The sequence below is a fragment of the Ovis aries genome, chromosome 1, assembly GCF_016772045.2.
Source record: "Ovis aries strain OAR_USU_Benz2616 breed Rambouillet chromosome 1, ARS-UI_Ramb_v3.0, whole genome shotgun sequence".
Taxonomy (NCBI): Eukaryota; Metazoa; Chordata; class Mammalia; order Artiodactyla; family Bovidae; genus Ovis; species Ovis aries.
The window spans coordinates 97,518,579-97,524,942 of NC_056054.1; positions in this window are offsets into that span (position 1 = coordinate 97,518,579).

A 6,364-nucleotide genomic window follows, 5' to 3' on the forward strand; every position below is an offset into this window, starting at 1 on the left:
GGGTTCAAGCCTAATTTCTTCTTTTCAACGATTTTTTTCATATGGATCATTTTTAAAGTCCTTTATTGAATCTGTTACAAAGGTGCTTCTGTTTTATGTTTGGGGTTATTTTTTTGGCCATGAGGCATATGGGATATCAGCTCTCCAATCAGGGATCAAACCCACACCTCCTGCATTGGATGGCAAAATCTTAATCACTGGACCACCAGGGAAGTTCCCCAAGTCCAGTTTCTATCAGATTCTGCCATTTACTCACTGAATGACATTGGGCAAGTCACAATTCTCCAAACATCTATTTCTTTACCTCTAATATGGGAAGAATACTGTTTACCTCAGGGAATTCTTGTGAGGATAAAGGGAAATAAAATGTAGTGAGCGTTTCTGGTGGCATTTTATAGGTTACAATACAGATACGTAGAGAGGTTAACTTCCTCTTCTGGGCACCCCCCCACCCACCCCCCAGCTAGTTAGCAGCAGGGCTGGGAAAGCAGTCAGACGTCCCGTCTCTGGCCTAGGGCTCTTCCTGCTCCACCACGTGGAGCACCAGCCGCACACTGAAATAATTTTCAAGTCACAAGTGATTTTGTATGCATAAGCTCTTTAGTTTGCTCTTCTCTGCCAAGTCCACACACTAGCAAACTCAGAACTCTGAAGAAATGGGTCATGTAGGACCTTCTGGAAAACTAGCCTCGGTCCGAGGTGGCCTGAGGAGACCTAAAGAGCTATGTGTGAGAGAAGGAAAAGGACGCCGTGTCACACCTCCCTGCACTGGGAACATGCAGATGATTTACTCTGTGGACTGATGTCATGCAGTCTTTCATCTCACGTTGGCTACGCTCCACCACTTCCCTCCACCATCAGTGGGTATGTGCTCAAGTAATGTAAACTCAGGAAAGTCATGAAAAACCGGGGAAGTAAACCTGCTTTTTATACCTTTCACCCCACTTCAGCCTCCTTCTCTCATTCTATTTCACCTCTCAGGCTTTAGAAATCCAGAGATAAATGTGTTTCCAATTATCTTTGTTTCAAGTCCCCTTATGGAAATGATAAAGACAGCTGGACTAGGCATTGGGAAGCCTGGGGCTTATAGTCCAGGGATGACATTGGTTAATCATGGGTCTTCAGGCAAATTAGATCAATTCTTCAGGTTTTGGTTCCTCAGCTGTAAAATGTAAAGAAGAGAACATTGACAGAGTGCCTTCTCTTTGCCAAGTGCCTTCAATTATGTTACTTTAGTCCTTTAAAGCGAGAAGGAAATGGCAACCCACGCCAGTATTCTTGCCTAGAAAATCCTGTGGACAGAGGAGCCTGGTGGGCTGCTGTCCATAGGGTCACTCAGAGTCAGACATGACTGAAGTGAATTAGCATGCATGCATGCATTGGAGAAGGAAATGGCAACCTACTCCAGTATTCTTGCCTGGAGAATCCAGGGACAGATGAGCCTGGTGGGCTGCCGTCTATGGGGTAGCACAGAGCTGGACATAACTGAAGTGACTTAGCAGCAGCAGCGGCAGTCCTTTAAAAAAAAAAACAAAACCCTGATGGATAAAAATTCTGATCTGCATTATGCAAATGAGAAAATAAAGGGGCAGAGAAGCTAAGAAAATCGGCCCAGGCCCAGGTGGCAAAGAGACTCTGAGATGAAAATTGAATCTAGGACCATCTGACGGCAAATTTTATGCTTGTGCTGATAATCTGATATAATTTATAATTTGTGTGATAGTCCCTCAGTCATGTCCAACTCTTTGCAACTCCATGGATGGTAGCCTGCCAGGCTCCTCTGTCCATGGAATTCTCCAGGCAAGAATGCTGGAGTGGGTTGCCATTCTCTTCTCCAGGGGATCTTCCTGACCCATGGATTGAACCCGGGTCTCCTGCACTGCAAGCAGATTCTTTACCATCTCAGCTACCAGAGAAGTCCTCACAATCTGTAATGCTCCTTCCCATTCTAATATGATGCTGTTCTGTAATCACAGTTAATCAATAGTTGTCTGAGTTTGTCACAGCAGGTCATTCCTTCATGCCTTGAGATCTTATCCTGAGTGGGCAGAGGACCTGAGATTTACTACAGCTATTCAGTCAGCTGTGCACTTTAATATTATAAAAAGTAATTTTATCACTGTCAATGGAAATTTGATACTTCCCTTTATCTTAAATGCTTCTCCCAACAAGAAAAGCATTTCCTTGGAAGACCTTCCCTTCCTTGTAGCTTAATGTTTGTATAATAGACTTTACCTTCAATTATTGAAGCGTTTATTAAGAAATTGAAGCTATTTCTTATTTATCTATAATATTTAAAAGATTCGAACACATAAAGAATCAGTGAGTAATATGAAGGGTACTTGATTCCCAAGTATACTGGTGTGGAGCACAGAAGCAGAGGTCCCAGCTTCTTGCCACTGCAAGGAGATCTGTCCTTAACCCTCCTTTTCTCAAGTGCCTCGGAAGCTGGACTCGAAGAAGAACTTCACATGTTTCAGCTGTAACTTCACTGCATGCAGGCTGGGAGAATAAAGTACGCTGGAGTGCACTTCACTCTACAGGAGGAGAGACACGTGGTTCAACTGCATCTTCACTGCATGATGGCTGAGAGAGCAAAGAATAGTGGAGCGCACTCACTCTACAGGAGGAGAGACAGGTAAATTAAGTCTTTCCTATTCCTTTCGTAGTGAGCCAGGGATATTATCAAGCCTAGTTCTTTCACATTTTAGTTATGCTTTTTAAAGGTAAGATGATGTATATTTGTTGTTGATTCCTAAGTCTAGCCCAGTGCCTAACATACAGTATATACTCAATAACTATGTGTTTAAGAAATGAACTGGACAAGCAAAGGGAATAGGAAAGACAATTAGGGGGACCGAGGCCATTCCTGGGGACTTTCCTGGTGGCTCAGTGGTAAAGAATCTGCCTGCAATGCAGGAGACACAGGTTCTGTCCTTGGGTTGGGAAGATCCCCTGGAGAAGGAAATGGCAACCCACTCCAGTATTCTTGCCTAGGGAATTCCATGGGCAGAGGAGCCTGGTGGCCTACAGTCCATGGGGTCACAAGGGTTGGACATGACTTAGCAACTAAACTACCACCACCACCGCCGCCACAAGGCCATCACTGGATTAGATGTTAACCAGCAATTTAAATCTATCTAAATCATGTGACAGAAGTTCCTTAAGAGCAGTGACTATTTTGCTCATCTTTGTGTTTCCTAGAATTTAATCATAAAATAAGGGCTCAGACATTTCTATGAAATTAAATTGTTTTTAGGGAGTCCTATGACAGTGCAGTAAAAACACACCCTAGCAGACAATATGGTGGAGGGATGACGAAAGGCGAAGAGATTTGAAGGTGGCAATGATAAGGACAATAACAATGATCACAAAATCAAAACTTGGTGCTGGTGGAAGATCAAGTGCTCCTGAAAAGGAATGATGCTAGTGCAGGTGAGACTGCAGCAATCGTTATCCAGGGAAGGGTCGTGGTGTCTGTGTCCAGCACTTTCTGCTGCTCCAGGGCTGCCAAAGTAGGGTTCATTCACACTGACACTTTGGAGAAAGTGATCCCTCAATATTCTCCTCCATTATGTCACCCAAATATTGTAACTCTCACTGTTCAGGTTGTTTTTTCCTTTTTCCTGGTCTCCTATGCAGCCATTTCCCAGATATATGATCCAGGATGAGTTCCAATGTCTGCCCTCTGGAACCCAGTACCACGTCCCTCTTCCTCTCCAATGACAACTTATCACCAGAGGGTTGGACAGAGGATTTTATTAAACCCATGAGTCCTTCTCTCCTTGCCCTATCCTTCTAAAGATAGCCATGTTTAGTAATTCCAAGGTGATTTCCTATTCTACACTGTGACCGACAACTTTTCCTAAAGAGAAGAAAACCATTTTTTTTAAAATCTTTAACAGGACACCTCTGGTTAAGATAGCATCTTGTTATGTAGACGCCCAGGGAGGGAGAACAGGGGGTGGAGTGATGCTTCATAGATTTCTGATTGTGGAGTCAATGTAGGAATTGACCCCAATTCCTACAAAGCTGGCAAGAATAGGAATAAATTAATGGCTTTGGTGGAGGGTGAGTAAGACTGGTTTTAAGTCTGGAGGGAGCAGTATCCCACATAGATGAATAAGACAGGAAATATTCTTGAACAGAGCAATAATGCTGGAAATATTTGGATGAGAAAGCTGAGAACAAAGAAATGCAGAGAACTTTAAAGTCCACATTGAAGGTTTTGGAAGATAATAATAACTAACATATCTACCCAGCATTCCTCTAAACTCTTCAGGTATACTACTCTATTTAATCTTCACAGCAAGTCTAGTTGGTAGATACTAGTTTTAGTCCCATTTCATAGAAAGGAAAATAAAGGTATCAACCTATGGAGTGAGTTACCCATGGCTACATACAACTAGATGGTAAAGAAAGCTGGAATTTGAAACTTAAGAAGTATCCAAATCTCACATTTATTCAGTCTACATCTTGGGTGATCCCAGGAGACCTAAAGAACTATGAGTGAGAGGAAAAAAAATATCATTTCACACCTCCTGCAATTGTCAACCTGTAGATTATTTACTTTTTGAACTGATGTGACACAGTCATTAATCCCACTTTTTATACACATTCTTCCCATACATACTATAAGTGTGTATACACTGTGGTATTTATATATTCTAATACAATTTGCCAGCAGCCTTCGGGATCACAAGCTGATGCCTCGTTATTACCTCTAGCTTTTGTATGGTTTCTACCAGCTGTTCCTGTCAGGAAATGAGCCAGTCCTTCCATTTCATAGATGGTGAAAGTGGTTTGGAGGAGGTCAATGGCTGGAGCATGGTCACAGGTCAAGTTAGCTAGCGGCAGTTGGCTTAAATCAGGATCCATGATCTCTGGCCCTCCACCCAGGTCCTCAGAGGGTCTGCCCGTCCCGGGGCCCAGGCCACATTCCAAATTGGGTAATCTGGTGCACTCTGCCTGTCTGAAATTCCCCTTGTGGTTTTGCTCACATCTGGTGTTTTTCACTTCTCTTTCTAAACACGTGCTTTGATCCTATTGCTGCTACAGCAGAAAGATGTCCATAGTTCCAAGGAGCGTAGTTATTTAGTGAGGGTGAGAGACACTCCTCTCAACAGGACTTCTAAAAATAAACAGTATCAGCGCCTCACATGTCATGCTTGAAGCACTTCCCGGAAACCCCCACATTCAGTCACTTCTTCATAGTGGCTCTATAGCCCCCAACCTCTAACGGGCCTGGACTCCTAGCTTTCGGGCTCTTCTCAGTTGCCCAGAAGGTCTGAAATCTTGTGTTGTTCTTCCTGTTGGTCATTCTCAGAGTAGGCAAGACGTCTTCCACAAGAGTTCTGTGGCCATATTTCTCCATCGGTTCACACACTCTGAGCTGGGAGCTATGTATATTTACTTTCAGAGTGCCTTATCTATAACTAGCTTTTCTGTTTTATTTATTTTATCAAACTTTGTTATTCCTTTTGCCTCCTACCTTATCTTCATAAGTCTATTTCTTAATTATAAAAGCATTTTTCCATTACATTAAAAATTTTGGGTAAATAAAGAATGAGAAAAAAATCCACAATCCTCATACCCTAGCATAACCACTATTAACTATTTGATTTTCTTCCAGGCTTATTTTCCTTGTGTGTGTGTCTATTTTTTGTTTGTATATTTATTTTTACATTGCCATAATCATAATTAAATGCAATGGCTGTGTTGTTTTTTCACTAACATTATAACTGGTTTCCCATGTTGCTACATAATCTTACAAATATAAAGTGAAAGAAGATATGTAGGTTTTGGCCAGAGGAGTGGACAAAAGCCATCAGTGACCTCCCGTAAAGGCATGAATTGTGAACATCATTTGTGGGGAACCACGTTTTCCCTAAATTGCTGGGATTTTGAATCAGAATAGCAAAGACACAGCTTGAGTACAAAGAAGCAAAAACCCCTCAATTTTTGGAGACCAATGATTAATTTGAATTCATAAACGGCTAAATTGAAGATTGAAGACAACTCACTCTCTCTGCTCAGATAAGTCAAGTGAAAGAAAGTGAAAGTTTTAGTGGCTCAGTCATGTCAGACTCTTTGAGACCTCATGGACTATAGCCCACCAGGCTCCTCTGTCCAAGGAATTGTCCAGGCAAGAATACTGGAGTGGGTTGCCATGTCCTCCTCCAGGGGATCTTCCCAACCTGGAGATTGAACCCTGCCTGGTCTTCTGCATTGCAGGCAGATTCTTTACCATCTGAGCTACCAAGGAAGCCTTCAGATAATTCAGAGGCAAAGCTAAAGGTTTTAGTAACATCAATCTGAACAGTCTCCAGAAAAGAATGTCTTATCACAGATCTGATAGAAAGGG